This window comes from Cylas formicarius, unplaced genomic scaffold, assembly GCF_029955315.1.
Source record: "Cylas formicarius isolate icCylForm1 unplaced genomic scaffold, icCylForm1.1 PGA_scaffold_3__17_contigs__length_32017465, whole genome shotgun sequence".
Lineage (NCBI taxonomy): Eukaryota > Metazoa > Arthropoda > Insecta > Coleoptera > Brentidae > Cylas > Cylas formicarius.
Window position 1 is genome coordinate 23,298,488 of NW_026844326.1, and position 22,079 is coordinate 23,320,566.

General features: G+C 33.8%; 1 protein-coding gene and 2 non-coding genes across 3 annotated transcripts in view; all 3 read left to right on the forward strand.

Annotated features, from left to right (window-relative positions):
• The window catches only part of LOC132698924 (matrix metalloproteinase-14-like), a 176,653-nt gene that overhangs the window by 35,900 nt on the left and 118,674 nt on the right, over positions 1 to 22,079 (forward strand). The window lies entirely within an intron of this gene.
• Positions 16,930 to 17,020, forward strand: Trnay-gua (transfer RNA tyrosine (anticodon GUA)). The gene is given in 2 exon segments: positions 16,930 to 16,966; positions 16,985 to 17,020. It is a non-coding gene; the product is annotated as a tRNA-Tyr (tRNA).
• On the forward strand, positions 17,109 to 17,199 carry Trnay-gua (transfer RNA tyrosine (anticodon GUA)). The gene is given in 2 exon segments: positions 17,109 to 17,145; positions 17,164 to 17,199. It is a non-coding gene; the product is annotated as a tRNA-Tyr (tRNA).

A 22,079-nucleotide genomic window follows, 5' to 3' on the forward strand; every position in this document is an offset into this window, starting at 1 on the left:
TCACAATTGAGCAATTTTGGTACGAATTTCGCGGCGACCCGTCCTCATGCCCAAATCATTGATAAAAATGGAATGGCACGAGCCAATCGATATGTTTACGAGGTCCTCAGCAACTTCTCTAACGGTGATTCGACGATTGGCCAATACCATTTTCTCCGCTTCATTAATTTTTTCGTCTGTTGTTGAAGTGCTCGGGCGTCCGGCACGCTCTTTGTCGTTCACATCTTCTCGGCCTTCTGAGAACATTTTATACCACCGATAAACGTTGCTTCGGTCCAAGGTAACTTCTCCGTATGCCACAGTCAACATTCGGAATGCATCCGCGCACTTAATTTCGTTTTTCACACAAAATTTGATACAGGTTCTTTGATCCATTTTTTTGAATAGGTAAAAATGGAAGACGATCCAAAACACGTGCAAGCAAAGCAGTTGTCAACAATTAAATGAAAATTCAAAATGACCGAGCTTGTCGGCATAAATGAGAGACATGAGTACCAACATAACGCCACAAAAAATTCGAAATTCGAATATACGTAACCCGCGAAAATTCAAAATTCGCGATACTTTTTGAACACACCTCGTATAAGCTCAATGAGATTCGCAAGTGACAGTAACAGTAAAATAGATATTGTCGGGACAAATCTTATCGAGATATTTTGTTCTGCTCAAGAAATATATGTAAATATTAACGAATATTTCATTTTAATACCGGATTTCATATAAGCTTGGTTGTGTTTATAATGTTAAATACGGACTAGGTTGAATAAAAATGTGGTAAAGCGTAATTTGTTTAAAGAGCTTTTTAGCATATTAATCCAACTGTTTCCACTTAACCCCACTGTAAGCGACGTCCCAAAACATACGAAATTGTAATTGTTTTGTTTCTTTTCTAGATCCCCATCGCGTTTCCCCGAAATCACTTTGTCCGACAGCGTGAATAAATTAAAAAATTAATGGATTAAATTGCTCGACCCGGTACGCGGAAAACTTGTCGAGTCATCCTGTTGCAGGCTACCCGAAAACATACATAGCAAGAGTTTTTAAGCATTAATTGTACTTATTAAAATTATACCAGGTGTGTTGAAAAGGTAAGGTGACTTTTGTATTCGATTCGATGTTATGTTGGTGCACATGTCCCTAACATATGTTCCCAGTTTCAGTTGCAAGTTTACCTTTTTTGTGAGCGTTAGATGTGTTTCGTGTGAAAAAAAAATGGAACAAAGAATTTGCCCAAATTTTTTTGTAAGAAATAGAATATAGTCCTGCAAAACAGTTGAAATGTTGAAAACGGCATATGGTGAATCTACTTTGAGCAAGAAAAATTTTTTATAAGTGCTATAAGCTGTTTCAAGATGTTCCAGTACGTTAATAACAGATGAAAGCGTCGAAGAAGTGATACCAATGGTCGAATCACTATTAGAGAAGTGGCTGAAGACGTCGACATCTCTATTGACTCGCGCGTTTTGGGCATGAAACGTGTAACAGCAAAATTTGTTCCTAAACTGCTTAATTTGGAATAACAAGACCATCGAAGGAGCGTCGCTCAAGAGCTGTTAAACGACTGCAATGATGATCCTGATATGCTCTAAAAGGTGGTGACGAATATCATGGCTATATGGTTATGACGTCGAAACCAAAGTCCAGTCGTCAGAATGGAAGAACCCAGAATCGCCAAGACCGAAAAAAACACGTCAAATGTCAATGTTTTGCTTACCGTTTGCTTTTATTATCTTGGCGTACTACGTCAGGAGTTCTTACCACAAGGTCGTATGGCCAATAAAGAGTATTACCTTGAAGTTATGCGCCGTTTGCGAAAATCAATAATAAGAAATCGTCAGAACCAATTCATGAATTTTGCATCACGATAATGCACCTGCATTTTTTGGGTCTTACTTTTTGGCGAAAAACAAAACCACAATGATGCCTCAGCCATCATATTCATCGAATTTTCTTGTTCCCAAATCTCAAGAAACCTATAAAAGGAAGGAGGTTTGGAACGATTGGAAAAAACGTTGGCACAAGTATATTATATCTTGGGTGGGGGAGGGGAGTTGCTCTGAACGGAACAATATTAATTTTCAAGAATAAATAAATACTTTTTGATAAAACTTAAAAGTCACCTTTCTTTTTGAACACACCTCGTATACATTACATTAGATATATTTTAGATATACCATTTTGTACAAGACAATAATAACTATCTAACTATTTAGACCTCTTCGTTCCCAGAACATTACCCGTTCTTCTCTGACTGTCGCCTTATTTATCCTCCATACTTTTTCAGATCATCCGCCATCTCATTTGAGGTGTTATTCTATTTCTCTTATTTTCCCAAGCTTTCAATTTTATAATACTTCGTTACCTCATCTCTTAAGTCTCTTACTTTCGTTTTATTTCTTATCCACTCGTTTCTGCTTTATAATTATCAGTTTTGTACCTAACATTTGTCTTTGGTTGCCAGATATCGTAGATATTTTAGTTTTTAGAGTAATGCTCAGTTTGCCAAATGCTGTAAATGACAAACTAATTCATCTATTGATTTGTGATATTCATCGACTTGTTCTATTTTTCCTGTCCTATTCTGTGTGGGTTATGATTTTAGTTTTGGTATGCTTCATATTGATACCTCTATTTTTAACCCTTGTGTTTAGTTCTTTCAGCGTTTCTGACTGTTTTTCTTTTTTATCAGTTTTCAGGGCGATATCATCCGCGGTTGAGGCTGTTCAAGTACTGTCCACACATTTTTATACCTTTTTCCTAGTCTAGTTGAAAAAAAAAACCTCTAAAACCTAGTAACTAATTTTAGGCGATATTGTATTACTATAAAAACTCAAACACGAACGAGCACATCGCGCCATTTTTTTCTAAACAACGATTTTGACACACGTAACTCGTTTTCTTTATGGCAGCGACTATGCTGATTGTTACTGGTTAAAAACAAGTCTTGAAATCACCTGCACATACCCATATTGAATGTTCCGACTCACCATTTTTTTATGGTGTCCTCAAAATGCCTACTTGGGGCATATAGAGGTTTTTATTTCTTACAGCGTATAAACTGGATTACTATCCCAAATGTAGTGAAACTATTCCTGCTGTTATCTTTCATTGAAAATGCATTTGTTGCGTCTCTTTTATGGTCCATAACACGCTTTTTCACTCAAAGTAAAGTTTACTCAGGTCCGTAATGGGATGTTGTATCAATTAGCTCGTGCGCTTTAAATGATTATCATTCCAGATAAGCCGGAATTTGTTTCTTTTTTAAGCTTCGCCACACTTTTTTAAACTACGTAAGTAATTGTTTTTCATCCCTTTAAAATATTACTTATATGGTGCGCTATATTTTTTTCAGTGCGGGCTACTGCAGTTCTGCCCTGACAGGCACGAATTTTCCATCGAACTGTGTGCACGAAGTTCCCCATGCGTAATAAAAGTCTAGGGGTGAAGTAATGGGATATGATCGATAAAAAGCTTTTTCCTATTTCCTAAGTATTTTTATTTGCCTTGGAAAGATGTTTGTTAAAAGCTCTTTTTCTGTTTATTTAATAAATATGCCAGTATTTTGCCTAATGAGCATAATTATCATAACAAGGTTTTGACGCTAGCGGTATAACTTTTTTTTAGAAAAATAAAAAGAACGCTTTGGATATGACACCAAACAACAAAAAAAACGTAAAAATCGGTAAATTGGATTTTTCACTGTAATAATCCTATTTACACTTTTATCGGCTCTTAGGCATTTTTGGAACTATAAATCAAACAGGTCGAGGGTGGCAAAAAGTAAATTGAAACACATAATATATGAATACATGCTTTTGTATTGCGTACTGGATAATTGTAATTATATGCATAATAAATACCTATTAAATAAAATTAGTCGTCAGAATAGTTTCATAATCATCCAAGGATATAATTAATGGTTTTACTTTGTCCCAAGTTTTTTCTATAATTATTTTCCACTTCAAGTACATGATTAACACATTCTCTCCAATTGCTCTCTTAAAATTTCATCTAGTTGTTTTTTTTTTGTAATTATCTTCAAAATAAAGTCATGTTCACTAGGGTTCTCTTACAATACCTGTTTTTTGTTGTTAATCGTTGGTACTTTTCTAGCTAAAGTGCATCATAAACTATCACGCTTCCAGGTAGGATATTTGGAACAAGAGAATTTTCAAAAAGCATGGTATTCTAATGTGCAACCTTAAATGTTTTTCGCTAAAAGCAGCAACTTGCCCTGGAATGAAATAATATATGAAAATGGCATCGATAGTAAAGCCTAGATTTTAAGTAATTTCAGCACGTGTCTTTCTGATGAACATGCCCCTATAAGAGAATCTTAAAAATTTAAACATCTTTATGAAACATCGTGACATTGCTCTAAAAAAATCGAAAGAAGACTAGTGGCAGACTGGGATAACTAAAAATTTCTAAGCAATTTTACTTTGAGTGAGGTTCGCAGAGAAAAAAAATATTTTAATAGATGCAGAAAATATCCCTTGCTGTCTGAAATTTTAACATTTGTTCCTAAAGAGATCTCACAATACCAGCAATACTCTCGGAACACTTTGCTACATTACATACATTAATATAATAATCATAAATACAATAAATCACATAAACTTCTCATCTAGGATGGCCGAAGTGTCTGAGATAAATCAAATTTTAAATTCAATGAAATCCAATTCAGCCATCGTAGACGTTTCACCACTGATGTTAAAATATATCATATTATAGACTGCTGCTTGAAAAAAAGTTACTTTCCTGATATATGGAAAATATCAATGGGAAAACCACTGGCAAAAATAAGTAATGCTAATCATCGAATATTTAGCATCCTGCCGGTTTTGTATGCTCAGATGTACGATCATTTTATAAACAATACTGTCATTCGGACTGTTCAGTGTGACTTCAGGAAACATTTTGGTACTTCGGTTGCATTAACTAATTTTAAAATATGGTCAGCATATTGACACTTTTTAAACTGCTGACATTTTGAACTCCATTCTGTGCAGTAGGGTACAGGCGTTTGCCGATGACACGCAGCTCGATTGTTGTTTTGATGCCGATGACTATGTTGAGGCTAAACCACACTACACTTTTAGTCGGTAGACTTAACATTAAAATTAATGACACTCAATTAACATTTGTAACTACCGCAAAGAATCTGGGGGTTGTATTGGATACTCAGCTCAGCTCAGTTTAAGTCTATTTTCAAAAAAATCTACTCCTCCCTAAAGATGCAAGAAACTTATGTGTCACTTGTCTTGCCTAACTAACTATTGTGAGATTATGTCTACGGTTTTTGCTTGGATCGTGAGAGTCGAACCCGTTTTGTGTATGGGATCCAAAAATATGATCATACTTCTCATCTTTATAGCGGGCTGCTCCCACCTCTATTCGTGAGCGTTATATTTTGTTATAACGTGCATAATTTAAATTTTTAAATTTAAATATTTATGTTGCATCGTTCTTTTTCGTACAACGCAGTGTGTTGTTACAATTAAGTCTCAAATATACATATAAAAAACCATGTTAAATTCGCTAATAATATTTTCATATTGTAAAACTGTTTTTCTACTGCCGGCTGTAAAATACCCTATTACACACTGACCTAGCATGCGGGAAGCGTCATTTCACCACTTCAGTTTTGCGCCCCACTGATCCGAACGTTCGGTTCAGTAGAGTAACTTTTAATAGTGGAGCGCCGTAAGGCATAAAAATGGTAAAATCTCGGAACCCAGGGCCAGTCAATGAATCTGTATAACAAGTGTTTGTCTGCATTATTAAAACCTCAAATAACAATGTTAAAACAAAAAATTGACCGATTACTGAAGAATGAAAGGCGCGAGGGGGAAAAAATGTTTACAGTAAAGATCTTAATTTTATATGTAATAAATTATGTTTGCAGAGTAAATTCAATGTTAATTTATTAGATTTTCGCAAAAAAATGATTTACAAAAGAAAATTTAACCTTAAGTATATCGATTATTGTTCATTATTGTCGTCGTTGTCGTCGATTTCGTTGATGTAGATTGTAGGTAAAGGATTAGTAAAGCTATCACCATTGCGTTCTAAGCAAGCTGCAGTGCAGTTTAATCCACCTTTCCTGCACCCGTAAGATGCTCCACATCCTGTTTTGCATGCGCAAAAAATAATTTTTAGTAAAGATTCTGGAGCTGGTCGCTGCGTCATTGTTTGCGGTATCAATATTCTTATTCAATATTTTTTATCCCTCTGGGTCTGTTTTACGGTAATTTTCAAACGCATATAAGAATCCGCGTGATACTTAGCGTCCTGAGCTACTAAATCTAACACACCTACAATTCTTTTATGGATATTGCGACAATATTCGCTTTCCTCTTCGCTTATCAAATTTAAAATAGTTTGCTTGAACTCAGAAGTAGTTACGTAGCTGATTTGCTTTCTTACCGATTTGGACTTTCTTCTTTCCTTCATTTCATCCGCTTCTTTTTAACATAAAAAGCACTTATTTTTCCAATCAAAATCAATAGAAGTAGCCGTTCGCAGTTTTATTTAGGTGGAGGGCATGTTGATGTGATATTCTTTTTTTTTAAATAAGCATTAATACATCATTTATTGATATATTTTTATACTTTATCTCTTAGCTCAGAGCTTAATTCAGAGCTACATCCAATTTTGTCACAAATGAGGCAATCATTATTTATATTATCACTATTCGATGGTTCACCCATTTTGATTCGAGGCTGTAACAACAAATATTACTAATATCAATAACTAACCTTTATATCACAATTAATTAAAATTTCAGATGTAAGGATTGGAAATTTCTTTTTTTTTTTTTAACAAAAATGTGAAAAAATCGGAATTCACTATTTTTCCGATTAATTAAATTATTATTTCTGCATAAATAAAATACATAAAAATAAATCAACTGTTTGTGTAAGCACTATCTTATATATTAATATACTATTGAATATTCACAGCTGTTTTCAAAACCATGTAATATAAATAATAAACAAATACTTACTATTTATGCCATTATTTTCAAAGTTTGTAAAACTCAGTAATTAACTTTTATCACACTCATTGCACAATAATATATTTATTTTTTAATTATTTAAATTTTTTTTTCGGAGCAAACAAGTACGTATCAACCCTAGCAAGTTGCCACGTGTACTATTCTGTTTGGGCCCGCGTTAACAACACCCAACAGCTGCTGTTGCCCCCTCCCCACCTTTCATCATTATACCTGCAGTCCCTTGAAACCCAAGATGAAGTTTGTAATAGTTCTTCTTTTTAACATCTAATTTTACACTAATATAACTTAAGGAAAACTCCAAAAAATTAATAATTATTTATAATAATTATTAAAAAATTAAGATCGCACAAAATATTTTTTTTAACATTTTTCTATATGCTATTAAAAACACATTGCCAAAGTTTATAAAAAGATTTATTGACTGGCTCTGGATTCAGAGGTATAAACCTTACGGCGCTCCACTATAAGGTACACTGCCCCGGAGTTTATTATTATTATTATTATAAACCTTGGTAAATTAGTTTTATATTGTTTTAATGCTCGGTTTGTTGAGGGTAAAAGGTCTTTGATAGGCTAGGCACGTCATGACCGTTCATCGTGTGCTGCTTAAGCTGATAAAAAGAACTACTCTCTCTTTATTTTTTCACTTACGTTATTGTAACCCAAAATATGGTCGCAGTACTTCAATCCACAAATAAATCTGCTATAAGCTGGCGGCATAGTTTTATAAATATTTTTATTGCATTTGTTTACGTTCCGCTATTACGTAGTTGACAAATCGCGGCTCTTGAGATATAAAACCATGAAGATTTTTAAAAAATTGATTCGTCAATTAGCTCCGTTTTGTCGATGTTGCCTTAACATCAGCATCGACGAAGTCGACTTGCTTATCGCATATTTATGTTAAACAGAGACCTCGTGTGTTTGTTTCCACACTTATAAATAAACAAGTCCGTGTATTTTAAAAGCCGATTAATGAAAATAAAGTAGCAATATTTATTGCGGCCAATTTAAACCATATAATTAAGACATCGAGAGACTTTGCAAGGATATTTAATTCTGATTACGTTTATAATATCAGTTATAATAATAATATTATAGTGGAGTGAATGCTTAGCTTTATTTATTGGATTTCGTATCTATAAAGGCTTAATGTTAATAATATCCAGGTAGTTTTTTTCGTAAGTTATTATAGGGTCAAAATACAATCCAATCCATAAAGTACCATTTGGTTACAGTATATTATACGAATTTTAAAACGTTGTATTAGTCACGAGTTTCTTAAGGCACGAGCAGAGCGATATAGATATATATGTAGATGTAAATATAGAATGATAAGATAACAGTTTATTAAAAATGGACCATATGACTTACTAATTCCTAATTTATCTTCTTTCCTGAGTCTTGACCTTTGCTATATTATTTTTTTATAATTAATTTAATAAAAAGACAAATAAAATTATAAGTATAGCCAAAAACTATATTAATTGGAGTGGGATGTATACACATTTTTGGATACGATTTGCTCTTAAAAAAATCTCTTCACGTCATCTTTGCCCCCGTGGATGAGTGATTACGCTATAAAAATCACGTTATCAGGTTTAATGAATGAATTTTTGCCGGATATTTTATTACCCTGACTGATATTGCGCTGTATGACTTTGGACAGGTACAGACATGCCAGCTAACAAAACACGCATAAACAGAATCCAAGCTGCATTTCGTCTACGCTATTTAGGTTCTATTTACTTTCAAGTCTATTTTTAGGTTCGCGCTGCGAACGACTTTACACGCTGGGTTAGGCCTAGAGGTAAAATGCCACAGTACGAGGAAATTTGCTTCGCAATCATTGACTAAATACGTAACTGCATGTAATTAGACTTGCAGTGTTACGTGTTTATGTATTTTCGGGTAAATTTGTTCTAAAATATCTTTACAGCGAAAACAAGGGTACAGCTTTCTGTGAGCTAAGTTCAAAAGACCAATATTGGAAATTAATCTTCCATTTTTTGTCAACCCTACCGTAATTAAAAAGTTAAAAGCAATTTTATAACCGATAACAAATGATCTAAAATAAAAATGAAATCTTGCGAAAAAGCTCAGAGATATTACAAAAAAAATATAATTAATTATTCTAATAATCTAAAATTACAATTTGCTAATGGAGTTGACAGTTAGCACAGAGTAAAAAAATAAAATATCGTTTAGGATCGTGATGAACTTTCAATTTGAAATTAGAAAAATATCTACCTATGGTGTGATACTGGTTGAATTAAAAAACTATCAAAGTAAAAGAAATATGAATAGGTAGGTTTCGATTAATGAAAAAGATCAATTATATAAGATAAAAATATTCAGTTTAAGTTTACCGCTAATAGAAACGAATTCAATTGATTTTGGGGCCACTCACACCACACGTTGGGCATCACAGAATTTGATTAAAGATTCTAGTAAGAAAAATACATACAAAAAATATGCACTAACGCTCTGCTGAAGTTTAGTAAAAAAAATTAGATGCTTAGTTTCCAACATACGGCGTGCCAAATATTAAGAAAACGCAATTCTATTATACTATGTTAAAATTTTTGACCGATTTTGTTGAAAATGAAAAATTCTGCATTTCATTTATAAAAAACAAATTTTTCGTTGACTAACTTATAATTGTGAAGCTTAGTGCCGTCTTACTTTGATTAAGCCACTAGAGTAAAACTTTTTAAAAATTAAAAAGGATTTATTTTTTGGCCCCACACTTCTAAAAAATTAACACTGAATCCCATCAGTCTTCTTAATTGCCTACAGACTACACAGAATTGTAAACATTTTTTTTTCTCAGGCGGAGCATTGCCGCATGTTTTTAAATCACCCTGTATCAAGTTGGCTTGTAATATAGAATGCGGATATCGAACAAAACAAACCCATTGTAATTACCACATAAAGGTGCCACGTAGAGGTAACAATAAAAATCGCCATTTTAGTAAACAACGAAAAAAAAGTCACACACACACACGCGCATACGCACATAAAAACTTAAAACATAAGTTTCCCATTGCTATTCCACACTGGATCGTGTGTGTAGCATCGAACACGGTATGGGCAAGTCCATTATTGTCTTACGATTTCCAATGTTGATTTAAATTTCATTTGGAAATTTCTATGATTTTTCTGTAATCTTTTTTTTTATAAACGAAGGGTGACTCTTTTTATAGTGGAGTATGTTGTATGTTTCATATTTTAGTGCCTGCCGTTGATTTCGCAAGGACCGTACTAGTGTTCTAAAATACTTAAGCGGGATTTGACGAAGGCGTCACCAAAAATGAAACATATGCTAACCTTTTCTTAGAGTGAAGAGAATCTTGCATCCCATAAAACCACAGAAGAAGCGTAAGGATGCCTATCCATTATTTGCTTCAATAAAGGCGACAAAGACTTGATAAGATGAAAAGTTTAAGAGAAGCAACGGCTCATTAATGATGAAACTAACTCTCACCAGCCTTTAATGAATCCTTTTTAAAATCGACTTCTAGTACCGTAGAGTTAACGAAAGGCACGAAATATATAAGAAAACACCCAATGAGGAAAGGGGTAAACAATTATTTTGGAGTTTCAAATGCGTTCCGTGTTTCTTCATACAATATTGCGTGGACTACCATGAAGTCGACTTAAAGCACTGGAATTTCAGTTATTTGCGTCCTCACAACATTTTTAAGGGCCATCTAACGGCGATGATGAGGATAGCGACAGAAAACTTCTAAAAGTATTTGTTTCTTTAACTCATCCATTTGAAATTACCTACAATAAGTAAATACATATGTAAACTGTAGCTATTTAGTTCTAATACAGGACCTAGGCAGTCTATCTAAATATTCACTTATCTTGCCACCTGCGTGCCTATCTGCCTACGTACCGACCTACTACCTACCTAGTAATATAGAATATCATCATCTTAGGCTTAATAACTTTCAATTCAGTTGCCTACTGATCGAAATTCAAAAACCATATACAACGATTCAGAGTGTCAATGTATGGTCTGTTCATAGATATAAGAAAGTGACCAATTGCTTTTGAATTGGATTATTATTACCTAAACTTTCGGAATTTAAATTCAGGTAAAATTGTGGTCCGTAATAATTAATTTTATACCTACCTGTGTTTAATATTCTTTAGTTTGGTATACTACTTAGTTTAAGCTTATTAGTAATCATTATTATTTCGTATGTAATACAGCCTGTGTTGAATCGTGTGCGGATTATGCAAAATATGTGCGAGTCTAGTGTATCTCAGGAGATGCTCCCGCCCAAATGTAGAAAGCACTATTCTATTGAGACTAAGGAAGTTATAAACGATGTTTATTTGGCTCTCATTGAACGTAGTGCTAGCAAGCAAGCATCTTTAGAAGAAACGGCCACATTGACGAAAATTCCAACATCAACTCGATGGAAAATTGTGAATAATCCCATTTCAGCGAGGCTTTTAGATTTAAAAAAATTGACCAAAGGCAAGTTTTAATGGAATCTTTTAGAATTCGAAAATGGCGACTGGAATATCTAGAAAAAATTAGGATGTACAGAGAACAACAAAGGCCAATTATTTACTTGGACGAAACCTGGTTCGACACTTATGATACCTGAAAAGGGTTGAGTTGAGTCAACTGATAAGTGTAAAACAAACTTGCCATCAAAAAGAGGTAAAAGAATAACTATTTTGCATGCTGGCTCTAAGGATGGTTGGATTCCAAATGGACTTTCTCTGTCTGCGAAAAATATTAAAGATTCTTCTCTGGATTACCATGAAGACACCACCGTTGATTTATTTGAAAGTTGGTTTCAAAATAAACATTCTTCCTAATAGCGTTGTGGTAATGGACAATGCAAGTTATCACAGTAGACAGTTGACTAAAACCCCTTCCTTATGTGACACAATCAGCAACAGTCCAAAACTACATGTATAATAACGACATTTATTTTCACGAAGATTGTACCAAAAAGCAATTAATTGAGGTTCTACAAAGCTTGAACCTACAAAAGAAATACGCCTGTGATGATTGTGCAAAAAATCTAGGGCATTTAGTTTAAAGGCCACTGTATATTTACTCCCATTGAACATATTTGGCACCAACTGAAATCTGCCATTCGTCGTAACAATGTTTTTCCCCGTGTTAACTCCAATGTCCTCAAACTTATAGAAACCGAAGTTTTTAACATCCCTCCACAAAGTTGGGCAAATTCTGTTAAACATATAGAAAAAGCAGAACAATCGTATATCCATCTTGCAAATAATATAGAACAAATAATAATTAGAACAGGCGATGATAGCGATAGTGATACTAATATATTACGTGGATAATTTTAAGTAATTTAAGTAGGTGATAAAAAGAATTTGTAATTTTATTTTAGATTTAAAGATAAATACATACATAAATAAATAAATATTGTTTAATATAATTCCTAACAAAACCCCAAATAATTAAATTCTAAGCAAAGTACGGACCTGTTCGGCCATATTTCATTCTTACAGCTTGCCCGGGTCGTTCCTTAATTCGTATCAGTTAGTCACGTTCTATCTATGAACAGACTTTACCCCAATTCCTATTTGACCAAGTTCTAATGCAGTACTTACGCAGCCTACCCATCCACTTATACACCTACGTACCTATCTATCTGAATACCTACCGAGCTACTGCTTACCCAGTAATATAGAACATAATCATGATAACACAAGGCAGGCACATCATCATCTGAGGCTTCATAACTTTCTGGCAGGTTTGGAAAGGTCACAACAGTACGCAAATGGAATTTTTAGTAACTGCCTACGGATCGAAATTCAAAAATCAAATACAGCGAATCGGAGTGACAGTGCACCCAATTCCTATTTGACCAAGTTCTACTACAGTACTTAGGCAGTCTACCTACCCACTTATCTACCTACCTTCTGACCGACCTACTACCTACCTACCAGTACTATAGAACATATTGATGGTAATACAAGACAGGCACATCATCATCTGAGGCTTCATAACTTTCGACTCAGTTGTTTCAGGTAGGTTACAACGATTCGGAGTGATGATAATTATGATAATCCAAGGCATAACTTCCGGCTCTGTTGGTTCTGGCAGGTTAGGAGACGTCACGACAAGTAGGCAAATAATTTTTTTTTTGTGACTGCCTACGGATCGAAATTTAAAATCCATATAAAACGATTCGGAGTGCAGTGTACCCAATTCCTATTTGACTAAGTTTATCGTCCTTAAATCACAACATTAAGCCGAACACAAAGTTTGCGAGTCGCGAGAGATATTTATGGCTCCCCTATTTATGATCGCTTCGATGCAGTCCATATCCTGCCCGTGTTAATCAATGGCAATCAAACGCGAAGGATAAAAGTGCTGTTATTTTATTGAGATAATACGAAGCTAATGCACGCGTTAAACACGATTTTATTGACGCCAGATTTGCGCAGAGCGTTCCGAATATTAAATTTATTGCGTTTTGTTGTTAAGTCTCCCGACTTTAAGGCTGATAGAGTCAGTGTTTCGAGGTTAAGCGGTTATTTGTATCTCGTATATATTGACATTAATCCTTTAAGATTAAATAAATGACTACGAAAAGAATTCCATCGAATAGGATGCTCGACCAGTCGAAACCTAAAATCTTCTGTTAGTGGGTTACTGAATTTTTCGCGTACTTAATAAATATCAGAGTCATTAGTGACTAAAGATGCTATTATTCTAAGCCTTTTGATAAAGTAAAATGTCATTTAAGGTGATGTTACTACAGTTGGCAACTGAATCGGACAAAAAAAAGAAAAGGTTGGTAAATACAAGTCATTCACAAAAATGATAAATAAAATCATATCCGAAAAATAACTACTGCCATTTTCCATACTTTTTCCATATTTTCTTACTTGTTGTTTCCTTCCTATTAAGTACGACTCAAACAATTTTAGAACTTTACCTCTTACACCGTATAGATCCAATTTTTTGAGCAATAACTCCCTGCCTATACAGTCGTATGCTCTAAAAAGATCTAAGCACGTACCTAAAGCTATTCTTTCACCCTATACCCAATAGCATTGATCTTCCTTGAGTTTACTGACAAAAAGAGGCGACCTAATTTCCGGGGCTAAGTGTTGAAGAAATAAAATTTGTTGCGTTTTTTTTATCATTAATTGGAAACATACAATTCTTCGCCGATACTTCGTGTCAATAGTGGTTATTAATTAATTCCATGGCGGAGAGTTTTTCAATAACGTATCAAAGTAATGATAATTTTTATTGTTGTATCTACTCTAATTAAACCGACCTAAGCAATTAAAATGGTTGTTCATAATGGTTATTTATTTTTGCGAAATTATGGTAAACTGCTAATTAAAGAGTTAAAAATGGGCACAAAGTACCAAAATCCCTTATTATGTTTATCAAATATCACTGGTTTATCTCTCATTTGCAGTTATAAGTAGCCCGTTTAGACCCAATTGGATTAGAATTATTACGTCCAGTTACTGAAAAAATGTCAATATTTAAAAAGTGTCAGCTTGGTGGGACGCCATTGGACTTAGGAATTCTAATCAAATTGGGGCTAAACTAGCTACAAATATCTTGAACAACTGTATCTTGAAAATAAGGCATTTTTATATTCACTTTTTTTTATTATTTTTTAAACTGAAATGGAGAAAGAATCATAGTTTATTGAAACATTTCAACACTTTTCAAAAACTCTATATTGCCACTATTTTTAAATGATGTCTAGCTAACTATAGCAGCTAGATGCTTCTTATTTTTAATTTTAGTAAAATCGCGATGATATGTTTATGTCGTGCTTTCTTTATGGAAAACTTAATTGCTAATAAATTTTGTAAAGAAAGACCCACTTGGTTTCTTTGCGATCACAACCCGCTCCAATTTAGCCTTTTTTTATGGTATTGTAAGACGTATGTTCCACAATCTGTCCAATTCGGCCGCGTAACGAAGATTTACAGTGACTGTTGCACAATAATACGTTTCTAGTCGTTTAAAAAGCTCCTTAGTCTATTTGCGTCTATAATTTTAAAACCGACAATTGCACAATGATGCAGGGAAGGTGCACCAGCCTTGAACCGACCTAAATTGGATGAGCCGACTTATCGTATGGAACTGATGCGCATGGGCGTACATCATTGCGGTTTTACAATAAAGAAGAAAGTGGTGAGCTAAAAACAAAAAACTATTCCGAACTTGTTTTTAAACTACCATTCATCACCAAACCACTTTTATCCCACATTCAAGCTCAAGGTTTGTTCTAAATGCGGCTTATAACCTCGACTTATTTTTATAGATTCGTGTGGCTTTTGGAATTAAACTGTACTGTCGAATTAACAAAGGCTGTAAATGCTTATTGTGCTTTAATTCTGACAGTGCGCATTCAGGGTTACAACTATACAAATTATATGTTTGTCAACGTTGTATTGTATGTTTTTATTTCTATGAAGATAAGGGTACATTTCAACTTGTTTTGAAATGTAAAAAATTGAAAGTAAAATATTAAGCTTTGGGGAAGAACTGAATGTTTTTGTCGACCTACACGATGTTATATCATATATAAGAAACCAACTAACATCTTGGCAAAAACAGAAAAAGAAGACAAATCTGAATGTTGACAAAGACGATGGGAAATTAAACGTATAGTTGTGCCCGCTTTTACACATTATTTTATTTGACTGCAGAGCATAACTCACGTTTTTTAAAACTAATTAATTAAAAAACAATTAAATAGATTATATACCATTTTACATGACGATGTTATTGGCATGTAATTATTATAAGGCACTGGCGTTTTTGTTAAATTTTTATTTACATAAAGTTGACCAAAACATATCTACATCAAAATGTCATCAACGTTTTTGCGCGTTTTTAGGGATATTAGTGCTAATACATTGGAAATATTGCTGTTGTATTCAAGTGGGTATGTGTTTTTGTTATTTATTTCCGGGATCGATTAAAATATTCTAATTTTTGGTGCTTACCAGTGGAAAAGAAAATCGTTCGCATAAATGAGCCACGCGTGATAACTTTGCACAGTTTCCCACAGGGCATGCCGAAAAACTGCGGACAATGGCACGCCGCTGCGCACCCGGGCTTTCTCGCAGCGCCGCACGGTTACCGAAGATAAATAACCTTTTTTTTTCCATTTGGTTCTCCTTTATAGGAAAACTATTGAATTTAAACCCCGATTGCACGACCCGTAACTGCTGCGTAAATAAAAATAAAAGTTGATGGAGGAATTAATTGTAGCTCTGGTTATCCTGCTTTTAAAACCCCGTACGGCACAGTTATTGACATCATGTTATATAAATATCTAACTTGTCAAAATGAGTGCAGAAATAAGAAAGGATTTTTAAAATTTGCTTACATTTATATAAATTAAACTTTTACTAGTTTAACATCAAATATTTCTTAACGCTTGCAATGTTTGTATCTGTGCACTAGCATCTCCTCAATTTCTAAGTCACTATTAGTAAGCTCAAGCTATCCCAAACAACTCTGATATATTCAGTAGAGCTATGTTGAAACTAGTCATATAATGCTTGTAATTTTATAGCGGCAATTTTTATGGTAATTTGTTGGATAATATTGAACCTCATACAGAATTATTTATAATTTTTTTAATATATAACTAATTGTGATTTGCTTTGTCTGACGTCCATACCTTGTAATAAATATAAATTTTATTAAGTAATTTTGAGTTTTCTTGAAAGCCCCGTTAAAAGGGAATAAAACAAAAGTACAATGCTTTTATATTATTATTATCATCACTACCTAATTTTGATGAATTTTGATGATTGAATCTTTACAGCGTGTAAGTGGGTCTTGAAAACGAGTGGAATGTTATACAAATCCGCGAGCAAGTTTGTTTACTTTCACCACCACGCATCAACCTTCGATAGCTCAGTTGGTAGAGCGGTGGACTGTAGTGAGTTAACGTTGTAGATATCCATAGGTCGCTGGTTCAAATCCGGCTCGAAGGATAAGTTTTTTTATTATTGAAAATTGTCTCGGTCTAATTTAATTGGCATTGCATCAGCACTGTTTACTTTCACATTTTTACATTCACACCCTTCGATAGCTCAGTTGCTAGAGCGGTGGACTGTAGTGGACTCGCCTTGTAGACATCCATAGGTCGCTGGTTCAAATCCGGCTCGAAGGATTTGTTTTTTTTATGAGGAATTCCGGTTTACATTCAAATACACTCGGCCGGCTTCGATAGCTCAATTGGTTAGAACGGAGGACTGGAGTACTGTATTAGAAGGATTAGTTTTTTTTTTTGTCCCATAAGGGTTGATGTTTTGGTCTCGTTAGTAGCATTCTGATCAGGGCAGCTAATTACTGTTCATTTATTACCTTAATAACTTAGTGCTTGAAATGGTGCTCTTAAAGATGAGAGAAACGTTGTTGTTTCGGGATCACCTCCGTTACATATAGGTAAAGTCTGACTAACTGATACAAATTAAGGAAAGACCCGGGCAAGCTGTAAGAATGAAATATGGCCGAACAGGTCCGTACCTCGCTTAGAATTTAATTATTTGCGGTTTTGTTGGGAAAGATAATAAACAATATTTATTTATTTATGTATGTATTTATGTTTAAATCTAAAATAAAATTACAAATTATTTTTATTGCCTACTTAAATTACTTAAAATTATTCACATATCAGTGTCACTATCGCTATCATCGCCTGTTCTAATTATTATTTGTTCTATATTATTTGCAATATGGATATACGATTGTTCTGCTTTTTCTATACGTTTAACAGAATTTGCCCGACTTTGTAGAGGGATGTTAAAAACTTCGGTCTGTATAAATTTGAGGACATTGGAGTTAACACGGGGAAAAACATTGTTACGACGAATGGCAGATTTCAGTTGGTGCCAAACATGTTCAATGGGATTAAATATACAGTGATAAGGTGGAAGCCTTAAAACTGTATGTCCTAGATTTTTTACATAATTATCAAAGAAGTATTCCTTTTGTAGGTTCAAGCTTTGTAGAACCTCAATTAATTGCTTTTTGGTACAATCTTCGTGAAAATAAATGTCGTTATTATGCATGTAGTTTTGGATTGTTGCTTTTGTGTCACATGAAGAAGGGGTTTTAGTGAACTGTCTACTATGATAACTTGCATTGTCCATTACAATCACGCTATTAGGAGAAATGTTTGGAACTAGTTTGTTTTTAAACCAACTTTCAAATAAATACGTAATAATATTTTTCTCAGGCAGAGAAAGTCCATTTGGAATCCTACCATCTTTAGAGCCAGAATGCAATATAGTTATTTGTTCTCTGTAAATCCTAATTTTTTCTAGATATTCCAGTCGCCATTTCCGAATTCTAAAAGATTCCATTAAAACTTGGCTTTTGTCAATTTTTTAAATTTAAAACCCATGTGTTGATGAATACACTTGCATAGGGTAGTTCTGTCACATTTAACACCGGTTTCTTCATTTACTCGCTGAAATGGGATAAATTAATAATTAATTAATTAATGGGGTTAACTTCCTTAGTCTCAATAGAATAGTGTTTAATATAAGAGAATATTAACCACATGTAGGTATACGGAGGACAATTCTACCTGAATTTAAATTCCGAAAATTTAGGAAAAAATCTTCAAAAGCAATTGGTCACTTTCTTATATCTATCAACAGACCATACTACCATACGCTTCGAATACTCGCGAATACTCAACAGTGTTTCACCAAGGCTTTTTTTGTAAAGTTTAATGCATTGATTCCGTAAAACTTTTAAAATGCGGCATTTTGTGCCATTTGTGTTGTTGTATATGTATAGCATTTATAATATGGCGTGGGTATGTAGGTGATATAAAAAGCATATTGGCATAAGCAATTATAAACAAGTTTTTGTAAGTCCAACTGACTGGAAATATCAAATAGTAATTTCTAGAATTTCACCTATCTTTTTAGTTTACTGCGATTATATCTGCAAAATTCTGCGATATCAAAAATTTCAAAATTGCTTTAAATTTGGGGCATTCCGCACTTTCCAGTTGAACTCGTATAATATTTTTACTACCTAAGCTTCAGGTCAGTTTTTTGTAGGTAGCCGTTCATATTTAGAATTTTTGGTGGTTTTTACTCGCTTGGCTCTAGCATCATTTGGTAGACAATAAAAATGTGTGCCGAATAGTTTAAACAACCGCTGCGTGTACCGTTATCCTTGCACATTATTTCGAAAATTAAATCTAAATTAATTCAAGTAACAATAACTGACAAAAACGGAAGACCCCGAGGCTGACAATAAATAAACTGAATAACATTCAAGGATGTTCGCGGCACAGTGGCGTCTCTGACTATTCTCTGAAATATGTATTGGATAATAGGTAGTTTTAAACAATGCGGCAGTGCTTAAAATAACATTCGCCTGAAATAATACGATAAACAAAGGAAATGATAGAGAATCTGTAACTTTTCGTTAGTTCAAATTGTTTTATTTATTATTATTTATTTATTAAAAGTAAGAGGCGAGCAATAATAAATTATTAGACTACTTAAATAAATGCGTTCCTACCTAACCCTGAAATCTCCAATTCTGTGGTGATCAGGCGTGCATAAGATGTCACTTTAAAAGTGGACTTCATTAAACACGGTCGCTAGCCTATTCGAGTGTCTGTTGTACTTTAATCACGGGGTGGCAGCGATCTGGTGTTTTCTGCACGAGTTTATAAGCTTCTTGTGTCCTACCTGTCATGCCGCTGCGCCCATGATTTCCCATCTCGCAATTATATTTAGATCATCAGTCAAACTGTTCTCTAACCGCTGTCTGTTGGCGCCTAAATCGTTGACTCACAAAAAGACAAACCAACTGTGCATTTAACGATCAGCTGGAGGCAAATGTTATTTAAACACGATCGTTTTTCAACGAATTTGTCTCGTTTTAATTCACCCCCGTGTTGTTTTTCAGTTTGTATCTTTCAAAATATTATCAAAGAAACTGGCGTTGGTGCTGGATTGTGCTTGATGCATTTAAACGCCTACGAGATTAAGTTAAGAAATGGGAAGGAAGAGGGCGAAAAATTCTATTGCTACTTGTTATTAAGAATATAAAACTTTCTTCGATTTATTGGCGATAATCAATATCGAAAGTTTTTAGAGCGAAATGTGTCCGAAACTTTCTGTACAAGAATGATTTTTTTTTAATTTAAGAATTCTGGAATATTGGTCCTGAGTGATCAAAACTATTGTGCCAATGCTTTTAGGACTACAGGGCGATGGAAGTCTTATGAATTGAAAAGCAGATGGGGAGTATCTAAGAGGCAGAATTCATAAAACTAGTTATTATGGGAGCAGTTTGCTAGTGAGAACCATAACAGGAATCATGACCACCAAAGGACCTAAACATAAACTTAAATCGAAAAAGGTATTTTGAAGCAATGAAACTTGATCCACTGGCAACTGTCTCATTAAAGATTTGAAAGGAACACATGCCTGTTGAATTGTAACAGCGTCAGAGCTACTTTTTCCTAAAAATTCAAAAAATCGAATTGCAAAATAAATGAAAACAATGTGTGAAAGTAATTTTCTTGGATGGCGTGCTAATTTAAATTGACATTTCACACTAATTACGTAATTCATACCTATGATAGTCCGGAAATTAACTCGCGTTACGATTTACCACCGACGTCAGTAATTGATGGGCAACCCATACAGCTAACTTAATAAACCCAGGCAGGGAAGGGTCCAGTGACCTTTGTGAATACGAACAGTACATATTATAATTTATTGGCATCGTAAACGGACAAGCCTACGCCTTTCAAACACTACCTGTAGACAATCGCCAGACGATGCTACGTGTCCTACCTATGTAGGTTGTTGGGATCGACATGCAGAGTGTAAACACACGTGTTGCATTGTTCGAAACATTATTTTCGACGTCCTCTTGGTCCTAAATTATTTTAAATAATCGATGACCTCTAAGAGTGCCATGCGAATAATATTTCAACACAAATAAAATAATTAAATACACCAACCTTCAAAAAAACGTTATTTCGGCAAGGTTAATTGGTGGAAACTTTTGAGGTAAAAATGGTGGTAATAATAGGTGATTTGAAGACATTGTATATATATTCAAAATAAATGGAAATTGAAGTCGAGAAGTATCCGCAACTTAGGTTCTGAAGAAATAGAAAAAAAATACAGTGCTATAAGATCTGGGATGATATATATTAGAAAAGTGTATGAGAAAATTAAAAATGAAATATCACTTTCTTCAGTCAGCAGTTAAGTAAATAAGAAATTAGTATATTTTCTATGTACTGGGTTGAAGACTAACCAAAACTATATGTTCTGAATCTCATAAAAATCATAATATTTGGCGATTTGGTTAGGTAAACATAAACACCCTTAATTTTTTAAACAAATTTGTTTAATAAGTAATATTTTGGCAGGATTTTGTCTTTTGTGAATTGGTTGAATCCGTGTTCCTATGACTGCCTTACTGTTTTGAATTGTTAGAATTGCTTGTTTTTATTATCTTTTAGGTATTTTCAAATATGCGTTTTATCATATCCTTAATATATTCCAGGATTTAAAAAAAAATATTTCTTAAGTAAGTCTTATTTCAGGAAAAGCATGAGGTTTTGTTTCGATTGCGCTTGCTTTGATGTGTTTCAACTTTGGTTTTCTCAGTTTTATTTTATTCTTATCTAAAAAGTTTCCTTTACTTCCCTAGTATTATTGATTTTATTTTAAGTTGGTGGTAATTTAAGTGGTATTTAATTGTAATTCTTGGGATAATTTATAAGAGAAGTGGAAGTTTGGTGCCAGATCCACTACTGATAAGTAAGTTTTCGAATGGTAGTGTTGATGTTAACAAGGCTGTCAAATATGACCGAAATCGGAAAAAAAGTCTAATCTAATCTTATAACCAAATCAGACCAGTTTTTGGACACCGCAATTCTGTGTTAAAGTAATCTCAAATAATAAAGATTTAACAATTATATATAAAGAAATCAGTCCAAGGAAATTTATGTGCACCGCATAAATCCTACTTTTTGTGTTAAATATTAATATTAAT